The sequence below is a fragment of the Bufo gargarizans genome, chromosome 9, assembly GCF_014858855.1.
Source record: "Bufo gargarizans isolate SCDJY-AF-19 chromosome 9, ASM1485885v1, whole genome shotgun sequence".
NCBI lineage: Eukaryota > Metazoa > Chordata > Amphibia > Anura > Bufonidae > Bufo > Bufo gargarizans.
The window spans coordinates 130478684-130495100 of record NC_058088.1 but is presented as its reverse complement, the minus strand read 5'-3'; the positions used below and the strand labels follow the sequence as shown (position 1 = coordinate 130495100).

At 42.3% G+C, this 16417-nt stretch overlaps 1 protein-coding gene across 1 annotated transcript in view; it reads left to right on the top strand.

Moving 5' to 3' along the window:
• Positions 1–16417, top strand: part of AR (androgen receptor) — an 835795-nt gene that overhangs the window by 551373 nt on the left and 268005 nt on the right. The gene's annotated exons all lie outside the window — the stretch shown is intronic.

Below are 16417 nucleotides of genomic sequence, written 5' to 3'. Positions count from 1 at the left end.
GCATATTGGAACAGTGGCTGGAAATGGCCCAATTTCTTATTGTTGTACTGTCTTGTCCAGCCTCCAGTGTACTGTCAGAGAGGACATTCTTTGCAGCCGGTGGTATAATTACACCCAAGCAGATAATAACATATAACAGACTAGGAAAACCAACTGATTAATACATATGTGATAAACGAATATGACAGTAACCACTGGACAAGCAGGCAAGGGTATAGTGGCAGATACTACCACTTGATGAAGTGCATCGATAGGACTTGGGGCCAAACCTAGAGTGTGGAAACTAAGTGAGCCCCTTTCTTCACAGAGCCCTTGGTGGTGGGGATGAACTTTGCCAAGGGCTCACCAGGCTGCTCCTCCAGGATGGTCCCGGTGCACTTGGCCACTCACCTGCAGAGACAAATGCTGGTGCAAGCACCAGTGGTCCAGACAAACATGAGACTAGACTGGAACCCATGAACAAGAACCCAACCAAAACACGGGACACTGTACAGACAAGACAAAACGGGAACCAGACAAGAAACAGAACTGGTGGATGACTAGACCCTATGTAGACATTGCTACATAATGTTCCTAGCCAGGGCTGCACACATGGACTAAGAAGACATCCCTCTGCAGAACCAACATGACCAGGCTACAAGACAAGGCAGGCAAAGAACATTCTACACCCTCTCACCGAAGGTAAAACATAAATAGGACAGGACCAGAAGCAGTTAAGCACTGCCACGCTATGAAAAACAAGACAGAATCAGAAGCAGTTAAGCACTGCCAGGCTATCATAGACAAGACAGGATCAGAAGCAGTTAAGAACTGCCAGGTTATCAAGCACCTGGGCACATAAGACCATGCTAGACATGGAAAAGGGTACAGAGGCAAAACATAATACAAGACAAAACTCAGACAAGGACAGATACCAACAGAACATGGCAAGACACGGTCAAACAGAGCAGACAGACATGAATGTGAGGGAAACAACAATGCTTTAGGTGACACCACACAGAAGTGGTGAATGGCAAAATCCCTGGGTCAGCAGCAAGAGTTGTGCACCTATTAAGGCTCAAGATAGAAATGGAGCCCATGGCCACAGCTCACAGATAGAAATAGCTGCATAACAAGGCCACCTGCTAAACCACACCCAGGCCCAGACCAGTGAAAGTTACCTCCTCTAGAACCAGGAGTAACAAGAACTATAAAACAATCAGTTCACACCAGTCACAGAATGCTGCAGCCAGCATTCCCCAAACAACCAGCATACACGGGATAACCTGTAGCCAGTACGAGGTTACAGGCAGCCAGCCTACACAACAACAAGGGGTGACAGAACTGCACAGTGATAGAAACACAAATGCATCCATACTCAGACCATGTTCACACACAAGGCAGCAGCCAGCATGCATCACAGAATCGGCATTCATGGGAACACCCACAGCCAATACACAAAGTGCATGCAGCCAGCCTACATGGCACTGGTAACAGGAACCACAGAGATATGGACGTGGGGAGACACAAACAGGCAACCGTTTACACACAATACCGCAGCCAGCATGCAGCCCCAAGCAACCAGCATACATAGGAATCAGCCTGCAGCCAGTACACGAGAAAGCATGCAGCCAGCCTACATGGCCACAACTGTCACAGTGAACTGCACTGTGTCAATATAGTACATGACAATGTCTTTTAAACAATGCTAGAACCAGCCTTGTACTTCCCATAGATCCAGATATCTCACCATTCATTGCCCCAATTGTTCTGCTAGATTTATTTCATGCTGGCAGCTCAGGAGACGTGTCCTTTTTCAGGGGGCATGTCCTTTCTGCTTATCTATTTCCCTGTAACTGTCACAGCTTCTAACAGAAGGGCTGTTGGCAGTTGAAGATTCAAACTGAGTGCATGCAACCACCTTTAGGGTACTTTCACACTAGCGTTATTCTTTTCCGGCATTGAGTTCCGTCCTAGGGGCTCAATACCGGAAAATAACTGATTAGTTTTATCCTAATGCATTCTGAATGGAGAGCAATCCATTCAGGATGCATCAGGATGTCTTCAGTTCAGTCTTTTTGACTTTTCAGGACGGAGATAATACCGCAGCATGCTGCGGTTTTATCTCCGTCCAAAATTTCGGAACACTTACCGGAATGCCAGATCCAAATTTTTTTCCTATTGACATGCATTAATGCCAATTTCTTCCCGAGTGTTCCGGCAAAATGGATCCGGCATTGGGGCTGAACTGCCTGCCGGAATCCTCTGCCACAAGTGTGAAAGTACCATTAGTGCAGTGGCCATGACATAAGGAAAGTATTCAGATCCAGGTGCTGGTTTGAAAAATTTTGAATATTTTTCTTGGCACAAGCCCTTTAAGTGTTGCCAGTTCCCTGTCACAGTGGCGGCCTGCAGCCGCTGCTACTCTGACTACCTGTAATTGTTTTCTTACTGACAGCATTTATCCACCTCCTGCTTTTTCCTCCTTCTGTGGCTCTTTCCTGGCATGTTTTGCCTGCCTCCTCCTCTATCTGTAGGGTGTTTTTGCACTCCCTCCAGCTCTTGAAGAAAATCTGTCCCCAGATACATCAATATGAATCCATCTTGCATGTCAGCTGCATGCTTGTCAGTACATTGTAATGGTCTTGATCTTGCATGTAGGGTGGATTCATAAAGATGTATCTGGGGACATATTCCCTTTAAAGGGCCTTTAACCCTTTCAAGGCCAAGCCATTTTTCACCTTCCTGACCAGGCCTAATTTTGCAAATCTGACATGTCACTTTTATGTGCTAATAACTTTGGAATGCTTTCCTTATCCAACCCGTGCGGATCAGTACTGATAGTCGCACTGGAAGTCTAGAAGTATAAAAGGTTAGGACAAGTTCCTAATGTAGAAAACTACTCAGAGACCTTTCTGATTATAAAACAAATAGAATTAGAGCATGGGAAAGGAAACCCAAATATAGATCCTCCACCTTGCACATTCAACCGAATGATTCCTCACACAAGTCTTATCCCATGGGACAAGCCAACCCACATATGGCAAATATAGTGCACAACCACACCACCTCCTCATCCATAACAGCATTACATTATGCCAAGACTTTTGTGAACAGCAGATTCCAGAAATCTTATAGACCAACTTACTCTGATATTATCCAGACACACCCCACTTCCAAACCATCCCAATCTATAGTGGTGGCTAAAATTCAGAAAAATTCCAGTAACATGAACCCAATAGCTAGGACCAATAATCAAAAAAATCCAGCAGACAGGGTCAATAACCAAAAAAACAACAACCACGAACCTGATCCAATTCTCCCCCAATATCTCTTTAGATACAGGTAAAGAACACTCTGTGTATGGATCCCCACCTACAGATAAGCGCTCCGGGACCACTATGGTGGACCACACCCCTGGAGACTTTTCCATATACACCACTCCTAAACCCCATCATACACAAGGATCAGGCACCATGTCACCAACAGTATCAGACGGTCCACCAACAGCCACACCTATAGTGTTAGATCCGGAAGATCTACCCACTACCCTAGGGGATATGGTTCTCAATACTTCTACCTATTCTAACTCCACTGCACAGTCAGAAACTTTTTTAGCACTCCCTACCAATCTCTCAAAGAGTCCTTTTTTAGGACTTGTAGTACCAGACAACTCTCCCCCGCCGGGTTTGACTCCCCCTGTGCGAGCAACACTAACCTCCTTCCAATCAATCAGTCCCTTCTTCACCCCAACCAATCTAATATCAAAAATCTCTCCTCATGTAAAGAAAAACTTGAAGATAACACATTTCTTCACCCCCGTAGCAAGTTACAGAAAACGTCCAAAAGAAGGATCAGAGGATGCAGAGGAGGAAAATCCAGACGCACCAGAAAAATCACCAACAGATGACATCACTCCAATCTTCCCCCCAGGCGATACTAGGAGCACCAACAACAAAAAACTAGAAAGAGAAAAAGGAATTTTTAACCTTTCTAGTTACACCCTTCGTTCCAATGAGATTAACATTTTTAGTAAAGGGTTATCCTTTTGTCCCACCAACTCACCGGGTCTGTTTGAACTTTTAATAGATTTGAATAAATTCATTAGGAAACTGACTCTAAAACGCCATTTTAGAATAAAGGAACTGGTGTGATACCACAGGGAGGGAATACTGATTCATCCGATAAACACCCCTCGGATTATACTAGTGATAATAGCGATGAGATATCACTACTTCCCCCTTTACCATCTAATCTACAGAGGAGCTCGACATTCTATCCCATAGAACACCGAGGCTCCCAACTGGAGAGCTATTACACAACGGTTTTAGACAATTTTAAGAACCTATGTGAAAACAACAAGACCACACCTGGAGGCCACAATTTAAAACTAGTAGAAAAGAAAGCCCTAAAAACACTCAAAGATAATAAGAACATCACTATTAAAAATGCTGATAAAGGAGGGCAAGTGGTTATCCTTAATACGGATTACTATTTAACTGAAGCTAATAGGATCTTATCCGATCCTGAATACTACAGAACTCTCAAAGAGGACCCAACCAATATTTTAAAAAAGACTCTAACAATGCTGGTAGAGCAAGGCTTCCATTCGAATGTTATTAACAAAAAAGAGAAACTTTTTCGTCTCCGTCCCACCCATCTTTGGCCAAATTCTATTTTCTTCCAAAGATCCACAAATTGCTTGATAACCCACCAGGCCGACCTATAATTTAAGGTATAAACTCACTTACTTCAAACCTTTCAGCATATGTAGATTTTTATTTACAAAAGCATGTGCAGTCATTACCGTCATACCTCAAAGATACTCCCCATCTGATTAAGCTTTTACAAGATGTCCAGTGGCAAAAGGAGTACATCTGGGTAACGTTAGATGTAACCTCTTTATATAGTAACATCAAACAGGAACTTTGGATCAGTCAGCAGTCAGACATTACCTCAGTCAAGATTCCTCCATGCCAGATACACAAAAGGAATTTCTTTTGGATTGAATAGAATTTATTTTATCACACAACTATTTCAATTTCAATGACCAATTCTACATCCAAATCAAAGGTACCGCGATGGGGACTAAGTTTGCCCCATCGTATGCGAATCTATTCATGGGGATGTTTGAGAAACAGTTCGGCTTCCTTTCTCACCCCAGAATAAGGTTTTACAAACGCTACATAGATGATATGCTGTTCATTTGGGAAGGAAGCAGCGAAGAACTCTCACACTTTTTCAATAATCTTAAAATGAATGATTGGGGTCTATCCTTTACCATGGAACAACATCCCACTAAAGCCATCTTCTTGGATATTCATTTATAATCAGGTTCTGAGATTATTACAACCAAGACGCACTTCAAAAAGGTAGACGCCAACAGCTACCTCGATTTCAAGAGCTGTCATTTCTCTAAATGGAAAAGAAATATACCATTTAGTCAAATGAAACGGATCAGAAAGAATTGTTCCGATAATCGAGTTTTGCGTGAGCAACTCTCTATCCTCCAGACCCGTTTCAAAGAGAAAGGTTATCCCAGATCCCTAGTCCAGGATTCTGTGAAAAGAACCTTAAAACTAAGCCAAATTGAAGCTCTGTTGCCGAAAAAAAACCATGCCGATTCCAAGTAAAGCACCACAATTCAATCTGATCACCCAGTATAACAATAAACATACAGAAATCAGAAAAATCATAACCAAACATTGGAACATTCTCCTAAAAGACCCCATCTTGAAAGACATCCTATCTGCCACTCCAACCCTCACATTCAGAAGGGCCCCCACCCTCAAGAATATTTTGGCCCCGTCTTGCCCGAATTTTGCAAAAAATAAAAAAACTAATCATGGGGACATCACTAAAGGGGCATTCAAATGTGGTACTAAAAGATGTAAATTCTGCCAGATGATAACCCATGGGATAATAGAAATCAAAATCCCAGGTACTCATGACACTTACACGTTGAGACATAACATGAACTGTGGGACAATATCTGTCATCTACCTACTAGAATGCCCATGTAAGCTCCTCTATGTAGGAAGAACAACACAGACCCTAAGAGAACGTATGAACGAGCATCGCTCGAACCAGGGGCGGACTGAGAACCCTCAGGGCCCCCGGGCAAAATAAATCAAGGGCCCCCTTACAGGCCCCACCCATGTTCTGCTGCAAGCCCCACCCTTGTCCGCCTCCATGCCCCACCTCCAGCCACACCCTACACAATCTTTAATAAGATTTCAAAGTTAAAGTGACACAAAAGGCACCCAGATCACTTCAGTTCATTGAAGTGGTCTGGGTACAGTGTTCCTTTTGCAAATCGAGCTGCAATGTTATAGAGAAACTGCATTGTTAACGTTCCAGCAATAAGTCAGCCTCTAGTGGCTGGCAGCCACCTGAGGGCTTCCTGGATTAAAACAGGTCTGGTATCTGACGCTGGACGTCCTCACACCCTGCATGATGACCTCCAGGGTCAAATTTTTCCCCATAGGGAAGCATTGATTCAATGCTCTCGTATGGGATGATTTAATTTCAGCATCCATTAGTGAGCCTCTGTTAGAAGCAGTGTGGGCATAACTACTGTGAAGGGGGCACATATCTGGGCATAACTACTGTGAAGGGGGCACATATCTGGGCATAAATACTGTGAAGGGGGCACATATCTGGGCATAACTACTGTGAAAGGGGAGGAGGCCTTCAGTGAATGGGGGACTGCTGAAAGGGGTTAATAACTACTGTGAAGGCCCTAGCCGTCTGGGCAACCCCACAGATCATCCCTCCACCCACCTTGTACTTGTTCCACTGATCCGCTACTTGTGGGCTACATGGGCATGAGTTCAGTCACTTCGGTGCGCAATCCCATCCTGTGTCGCGTGATCCCGCGAGACCTGTGACCTACAGCGGCAGGTCTTGCGGGATCACGCGCTGCAGGATGGGATTGCCCACCGAAGTGACTCAACTCATTCCCGCGCGCCCACAAGTAGAGGAACAATTACAAGAGGGGTGGGGAATAGCCAAATAAAAAAATATTTTGAACCAAAATATGTTATGGGGGCTCTGTGGATGGCACTGTTGTGGAGGGATCTATGGATGGCACTGTTATGGGGGGATCTGTGGATGGCACTGTTATGGGGGCTCTGTGGATGAAACACTGTTGTGGGGGCTCTATCTCCCATGATATAGACATAATACTGTCAAGTAAACGGAACACCGGCATCTGGTGTTGTAATGGCAGCGGGGCCCGGTGCAGTCACTGTATTCTATTACACCGGGCCCCGCTCACTGTAATACTAATATTCCTATGTGAACAACTTGAAATCCTCTGCGATCCTCTCCCTCTGAGCTCTCTGTACTCACAAACTCAGTAGCAGGCCGGGCGGCAGCGCAACTCACTGACGTCACGCACCTGCTCCTCCCACTTTATGAATGAAGTAGGAGGAGCATGCGCGTGACGTCAGTTAATTGCGCTGCCGCCCGGCCTGCTACTGAGTTTTAGAGATGGGAAGTTCGGATCTTTTTCATGAATCGGTTCATTTGAATCAGTTGATTCAAAAGAACTGATTCATGTATCGGATCTTCGGTTCACTTCCTGAGCCGACAGAAGCAAGTGAACTGAAGATCAATGCGCATGCTCAGCTCATCGAATCTTCGGTTCACTTGCTGAGTCGGCTCTCAAGTGAACCGAAGGTCAGGAGGGACTCGCTCCTGGCAAACACAGCTCTGCTGCAGTGGAGCAGACTGATGTAATTACACTGTATAGTTATTGCAGGGATTTAGATAATGGTCTAAGAGTTTATTAGTTAATAGAATCAATTGAGTTAAAATAATCCTGTCACCGAGTCCCTGCCAGGCTTCCTGCACTGCTACATTGCTGCAAGAACCCTGTACACACACAGCTCTGCTACATTGCTACAAGCACCCTGTACACACACATCTCTGCTACATTGCTGCAAGCACCCTGTACACACACAGCTCTGCTACATTGCTGCAAGCACCCTGTACACACACACAGCTCTGCTAGATGCAATACTATACCACCCCCCTGGACGGACTTGCCGGGAGACAGGGAGCCGCAGAGCAGGAAGCCTGGCAGGGACTCTGTGACATGATTCTTTTAACTAATAAACTCAGATGATTCTCTTAGTCCCTGCACGACTCCCCTGTGCTGTGAGTCAGTGCTGGACTGCTGGCTGCCTCTGATTAGTTGGAGGGCGGGGAGGGGCGGGGCTAGCTTCCACTGTCGGCTCCTATTACACTGCCTGCTGCTGCCTCTATGCTAAGTGAGTTTGTGAGTACAGAGAGGGAGAGGATCGCAGGGGATTTCAAGTTGTTCATATAGGAATATTACTATTACAGTGAGCAGGGCCCGGTGTTATGTTATTCTGGGGCGGGCCCCCATCCCGGCCGGGCCCTCGGACCATGTCCGAAGTGCCCGACCGGTCAGTCCACCCCTGGCTCGAACATAAAAAGACAGATCTTTACACAAACACTTTCATGAGTCCCACAACAGCGACGCAGCACTTCTAAAAGTTACACCCCTTGAATGGGTACCCCAGTCATATCAGTGTTTGTCACACAAAGAAATGTATTGGATTTATCGCCTGAATACATTGTCCCCCTTCGGCCTCAATGAAACCCTGGAGTATACCAATTATTGATCACTAAATTCTGAATCAACCCATGAAATTCATCACCCCTGAATATAACTTTTATATACTTATTTATTACCACCTCTCGAATAGAGGTTTTGTATTTATCTATTTATATACTTTTTCTCAGTATTTTTTTCCAGTATTTATTGGCCATTAATTTTGACTCTTTAATTTTGACTTCTAGCAAAAAAAATTTACATGTATTATTTATATTATTTATATATCTCATTGTACACGGTATGAAATATATGTACGGCAGAAATGTATTTTACTGTATATATTTTTTATCTATATTTTTCTATATATACTCTTTACATATTTATATATATATATATATATTTTAATCTTTATTATATATATTGCATACATGTGCAAGTATAATGTCATCTTATATAGTTTTTTAACATTGGTACCTTAGCACCTAATCACGAGGGCCCTCGAGTTATATATACACAATAGTCTAGATCTCACATCCATTCCACTCCCCCATTTTCTGTGTAAATTATTATTTTATTCGCATTTTATACTTATTATTTTCATAAATACAGAAAGATTACATAAGCCATCTGAGCATAACAGTAAACAATGTTGTAGGATAGATAAAACAAATTAACAATAAAAATCAAATAGAACAGCATCTAGTTAATTGGGGAGGAAAGGAGGTGGGAAGGTGGGAAAGAGGGGAGCATGGTTACTAATCAAAAACACCCTGTCACAAACTAGAAAAGGTAAGACTAAACCTGACCTAGCTTACTCAGACAAGTGAGGAACTGTTGATAAACTAATCCTTCGCAAGTCTAAAACTATCTAGGTACATTATAGCGTCAATCTGTTGCAATCCAAGCAGAAAAGATGCCTGATTTCTCAGCAGACAACCATCTTCCCCAAATCTTCTCAAACTTATCAGGTCTGTGTGCCGTAAGCCATCTTTTTCGTTCAAAATCATACACTTTAAACAATTCAGTGAACCAGTCGTTCAAAGTCGGAGGATCCTTCTGACGCCATCCCCTTGGAATAAGCATCTTGGCAATATTTAGGAAGTAATTGCTGAGATCTGATTTCACGACTTGTTGATGTGTGTTATACAAGTTAAACAAAACCAAGTTAACAGACAATGTAATATCCGTGCCAAAAATCTTGTTAATCACGCTGCATACATCTTTCCAGAAGGTGGTTAGAGAGGGGCAGGAGAACCATATATGATCATAATTTCCAATGCCCTGTCCGCATCTCCAGCACACATCAGAAACTTCTGAATTATACCTACATAGTAACAGTGGAGTTCTATACCATCTAGTGGTGATCTTATACTGGAGTTCTTGATAATTGTATGCTGGAGAATTGGAGAGTGCACTGCCGAGTATCGCTAATTTCTGAGCTTCAGATATTGGGTGCTGAAGTTCTTTGGACCAGCTTTCCAGAAAACCCGGTTCGCTTGAGGGAGTGTTAAACAGTCCATAACATTTTGAGAAAATATGGGGGATGGGGGTTTTGGTGGAGATAACTTTTAGCCATCAAGAATTCTCACAGGGGGGTGAAATGGGGACCTCAAAGGCTTTAAGGAAATTGAATAACTTCTTAGGCTACTTTCACACTAGCGTTCAGAGCGGATCCGTCTGAGACGGATCCGCTCATATAATGCAGACGGTGGCTCCGTTCAGAACGGATCCGTCTGCATTATATTGTTAAAATATTTCTAAGTGTGAAAATAGCCTAAGACGGATCCGTCCAGACTTTCAATGTAAAGTCAATGGGGGACGGATCCGTTTGAAGATTGAGCCATAGTGTGTCATCTTCAAACGGATCCGTCCCCATTGACTTACATTGTAAGTCTGGACGGATCCGCACGCCTCCGCATGGCCTGCTGAGCGGAGCGGAGGCTGAACGCTGCCAGACTGATGCATTCTGAGCGGATCCGCGTCCACTCAGAATGCATTAGTGCCGGACGGAAGCGTTCGGGTCCACTTGTGAGTCCCTTCAAACGGAGCTCACAAGCGGACGGCCGAACGCTAGTGTGAAAGTAGCCTTAAACTGATCCTCGGGGATGTTCTGGCAAGCAATAAGTGAACACAGTTGTGATTTATCTAGCGGTCTCCCCTTAAACCATAATGCTTTTAAAGGAATCATCTCCCCCTTGGCGTCACACTTCAAATTGTCATGCCAGAACATCCACGAGGTAGGGATGATGCAGGTAATTGGTGATTCCCTAGACCAGGCATGTCCAAACTGTGGCCCTCCAGCTGTTGCAAAACTACAACTCCCAGCATGCCTGGATAGCTTACAGCTATTAGGGCATGCTGGGAGTTGTAGTTTTGCAACAGCTGGAGGGCCGCAGTTTGGACATGCCTGCCCTAGACAAATCTTGAACAAAATGTAAGGTAGCGTTTAGGGAGTGCCACTTCCTAATTGTTTCCCTAGTGATTGCATTTTTAATTCCTTTTCGTCTTTTTGGGAAGGTAGACGTCTTCCATAACAGAGACGTCAAGTTTATTCCTGCGAAATCATGCTCTATCGAAACCCATTTCTTTCTTACCGGATGTGTGAACCATTCAAGTGACCTGGAAAGCCAGGCAGCTTTATAGTACTTCTCTAAATCAGGGAGATTAACCCCTCCGTCTTTCCTGGCTCTAGATAGAAGCTCATAGGATAGCCTACAAGTTTTGCCCTTCCAAATTAACTTTGCAAACAATCTCCTGAGTTTATTAAAGAAATCTTTGGGTATATTGATGGGTAGCGTTTGTATTAGGTATAGAATCTTGGGGACTATAGACATTTTTATCACATTTATTCTACCAAACCAAGACAGCCAAAGATCCTCCCATTCCTTGAGTTGTATTTCAGTCTGTTTAAGAATTTTGGGGAAATTCAATTTGTAAAGATATTTTATGTTATGGCCAAGATTAGTTCCCAGGTACTTGAAAGCACCAACAACTGGTTTTAAGGCACTCAGTGAGACAATTTTCTCCCATGCACTGGGTTTAACGTTGATATTATAGATTTCTGATTTAGCTAAACTGATTTTGAAGTCTGATACCTCATGGAAAAGTGAAAACTCATCTAACAGATTCGGTAAAGAAGATCTCGGATTGGTTATTACAAATAGAGTATCGTCGGCAAATGCCGCTATTTTATGCTCTCCGGAGCCCTTGTTTAAGCCATTGATGGAATTATTTGACCTGATTTTGGTCAAGAAGGTTCAAGGGACAGTATGAATAAAAGTGGTGATAGAGGGCACCCCTGCCTCGTTCCATTACTGATAAGGAAAGGGTTGGACAAAACTCAGTTTACCTTAATTCTCGCTTTGGGAATTGTACAGAGGGCCATGACTTTATTTATAAAAAATTCTGGGAATCCAAATTTAAAAAGTGTATTGCGAAGATTGATCCAATTCAGCCTATCAAACGCCTTCTCGGCGTCAGAGGCAATCAGGATTGTTGGGATGCGTTTGACTTTGGCGAATTGCATTAAATGAACCACTTTCGTTGTATTGTCTTTGGCCTCACGGCCAGGTATAAATCCCACCTGATCATCTCCGACAAGTGTGCCAACTAAGGGACTAATCCTACCCGCCAGTAATGTAGCATATAACTTTAGATCGACATTTAGTAGTGAGATCGGTCGGTAATTACAACATCCAGTCGGATCTTTCCCTTCTTTATGAATTAATGTAATATTGGCGATAAGGGATTCCTCCCTCCATGACTCTTCCTTTCCTATCAAATTGAAATATTCCACTAGACGGGGGGCCAATATGTCTTTGAACTTTTTATAGTAGCAGGCCGTGAGACCGTCTGGGCCCAGACTTTTTACCTAATATGTATACTTTTTCTCATTTATTAAAGTTTTGTATTTTTTGAGAGATTTTCTTATGTAGGGGCTCATTTTTTGCGGGATGAGGTGACGGTTTTATTGGTACCATTTTGTGGGACATACGCGTTTTTGATCACTTGGTGTTGCACCTTTTGTGATGCAAAGTGACAAAAATTGCTTGTTTTGACACAGTTTTTTTTTTTTTTTTACGGTGTTCATCTGAGGGGTTAGCTCATGTGATATTTTTATAGAGCTGGTTTTTACGGACGCGGCAATACCTAATATGTATACATTTTTTTTATTTGTTTCACTTTAACACAATAATAGCATTTTTGAAACCAAAAAAATGATGTTTTAGTGTCTCCTTGTTCTAAGAGCTATAGTTTTTTTTATTTTTTGAGAGATTTTCTTATGTAGGGGCTCATTTTTTGCGGGATGAGGTGACGTTTTTTTTGGTACCATTTTGTGGGACATACGCGTTTTCGATCACTTGGTGTTGCACCTTTTGTGATGCAAGATGACAAAAATAGCTTGTTTTGACACAGTATTTTTTTTTTTTTTTTTTTACGGTGTTCATCTGAGGGGTTAGCTCATTAGATATTTTTATAGAGCTGTTTTTTACGGATGCGGCAATACCTAATATGTATACTTTTTTTATTTGTTTCACTTTAACCAAAAAAATTATGTTTGACGGACGCGGCAATACCAAATATGTCTATTTTATTTTATTTTTTCTATTTTTAAATTTTTATTTTTATTCCTTACTTGGGGACTTTTTTTTTTTACATGTGAAACTTTTTTTTTTTTTTTTTCAACCCTTTATTTTTTTTTATTTTTTTTTACACTTTTCGTCCCCCATAAGGTCATACAAGACCTCTGGGGGACATTTGCTTCACTTTTTCTTTTTTTTTTCACTGTTGATTTCTCCTGTAACTGGGGCTGACATAGTAGCCCCAGTTACAGAAGAAATGCACCCCCCAGAGAGGTTGTACAGCGCTGTACAGCCTCAATGCAGGCTAATCGAGGTCTCTGAAAGACCTCACACAGCTCCTGCACTCTCCGGTCCCGGTGGTCATATGACTGCCGAGCCGGAACAGGAAGCGCATAGCGCTTCCTGCTCTGCATACACAGTGCTCGGTGAGCGCTGTGTCTGCAGCGATCCGGAAGGCAGGGACACCTGGGAACTGTCCCTGCCTTATCTCTGGGTTGCCCTGCTGTCACTGACAGCGGGCAACCCGATCAGCAGCTGCACGATTAGCGTGCAGCTGCTGTTTCTGAAAGGACGTTTTAAAACGTGCTTTCAGAAATAGAGGTCCACCCATAGGACGTTTATATCCTATGGGCGGACGGAAAGTGGTTAAGGACCTCGGCTAAGGTGAATGGAGCATCTAATGAGTTTTTTTGTTCCAGGGTCAGAGTGGGGGTTGTAATATTTTATAAGTAACCTTTAATCTTACAATATCTGTTATCTATGTCTTCTTTTGTCTCTGTGGCATTTAAATTATACAACTTCTCGTAGTACTCCCTAAACGCAGAAGCTATCTCACTAGAGTCTTGCATAGTTTGGTTAAGGCTATTTTTGATCTTGTTATTATTATTCCTAGCTCTCTCTTTTTTAACCAACCTAGCCAGCTCTTTACCACACTTGTTAGCGTACAAATAATGTCTGTATTTAGCCATATGGACGTATCTCTGAAAAGTGTGATCCAGAATATTTTTCACACTTGTTCTAAGTTCTGCTAATTTAACTTCAGTTCTTTTGTCAGGAGAGGTTTTATGGACTTTCTCAAGGGACCTAATCTGTTCAATTAGTGTAGCCAATTGTTTTTCTCTATCTCTCTTTTCTTTAGCGCCCAGTTTCATCAAAAGGCCTCTCACTACCGCCTTATGTGTTTCCCATATAACAGAATTATTGACATCTTCCGTCTTATTTTCTTTGAAGAAGTGTTCTAGCTCTGAGGAAACGTATTTTTTATTTTTATCGCTATTTAACAAGCTTTCATTTAGGATCCAATTGTTCACTCTAAAACTAGGATGTTCAGTTTTAAACAGCATAAAAATTGGTGCATGATCGGACAACAACCTAATGTCGTATTCTGACTTATGGACTAGACCGTCTTTTTGGCTTACGAGAAAGAAATCTATTCTTGAGTGCGAATGGAATGTGTTTGAATAAAAAGAGTAGTCTCTCGTGTTAGGATGAAGAACTCTCCAGATATCCACTAGCAGGTGCTCCTCCAGTATGTCTCCAAACCTTTTTAACTTTTGTTTTGTATAATTGGACTTGCCAGATGAAGAGTCCATGCTAGGGTCTGGTGCGATATTAAAATCTCCACCAACCAGTAGGTGACCCTCACTAGAAGTACTGAGAATCTTGAAAACAGATCTCAAAAAGATCACCTGCTTTTGGTTTGGGGCGTATATATTTGCAAAAGTATATAGTGTTTCGCCAACATAACCCTTTACAAAAATATACCTCCCATCCGGATCTACTACCATATCTGTTTTTTTTTAATCTATGTTTTTACCAAAGACAATCGATACACCTTTTTGTTTCTTCAACGGTGTACAAGCATTAAACCAAACCTTATAGTAGCTTTTTTTCATTTTCGGGGTAGAAGTTTTGCGTAGAAGTGAGTTTCCTGGAGAAACAATACATCAACATGTTTCTTCTTAAAGGAATGCAAAACTTGCCCTCTCTTAGATGGAATGTTTAGTCCATTGGCATTGAAAAAGACACAATATAGTTCAGGCATGTTAGTAGTACGGACTAGCTTTGTTAGGAAAAAGCATTAAACCACCAAGGGGGGAGGGGTAAGGAAGGTTTATGAGAGGGCAAAGCAGGAACTGGAGAGAAAAAGAATAAATAAAAAAATAATAATAAATAAAAAAAATAGAGGAATAAAAATTACCTAGGCTATGTCTGAGGAAGGAAATTCGTAGGCTATGTAGTAATGGGGTAAATTAAAAGGAGTGTTAATTTAGGGAGGTTATGTAACCTAAATATCAAGCAAATAAGGAAAGGTACTCCTCCAATCAATAGAGGAATAGTACCCGGAAGGTATTGACAGTGTCAGTCCTCTTAGAACTAGAGAGACTGAGTTCCTACCACACTGGCGGTGTGGTACCGTCAAGGGTGGGGGGGAGAGAGAGAACAATTTAATATTTTAAATAAACACCGCAGGTTCTACCACATTACTTTCATGAGGCAGATGCGGTAATAGAAGTTTCAATACTCATAACTAAAGGGGGGTGAAAATTGCCCACAATCCTATAATGATTCAGTTAACCAAGTAACAGTGAAACGATACGCCTTCTCATTACCAGTTTAAGGTAAATGATAAGACCTATAGCATAGATAAACTTTTATAAGTAATATCTTCCAACATATTACATCAAATAGCAACCTAAATTCCTATTAAAGCTTGCTCTCACAAAAATATACAACTGTCATTATTTTGTGACAGTATGAGTACAACTAAAGATATATACGTAAATAACAGATTTGGTTATACAAATCACACAAATGAATACAAACTAGAAACAAGGATCTATCACCCATAATGTCAACTCGGTGTAAACTGCCGGGAAGATGGGGTGGCATCTCTCGTCTGCTTCCTTGGAGCTCTGGGACGGTGAAAGCCTTCTTCGTCTTTTCTTCTCGTCTGCGGAGTTGAAAACTGATCCCATTTGGCCGTGGATGGGAGACCCGGTGGTGGGGGAGTCGGTTCCTCTGGCAACCATTCCGGGATTGAGATGTGGTTTAAGTCCAGTTTATTTAATGCAAAAACAAGATCCTCTGATGAGCACACCGTCAGCTGTTTCCCAGCGTGGTTGAAAGAAAGACCGAACGGGTACAGCCACCTGTATTTGATGTTTTTCTCCCTCAAGGACCTTGTCAAAGGAATAAGTTGTCTTCGCTTCTCCAAAGTAAGTCTTGAGAGATCTTGAAAAATCTGGATCGTGCTCCCTTCAAATTC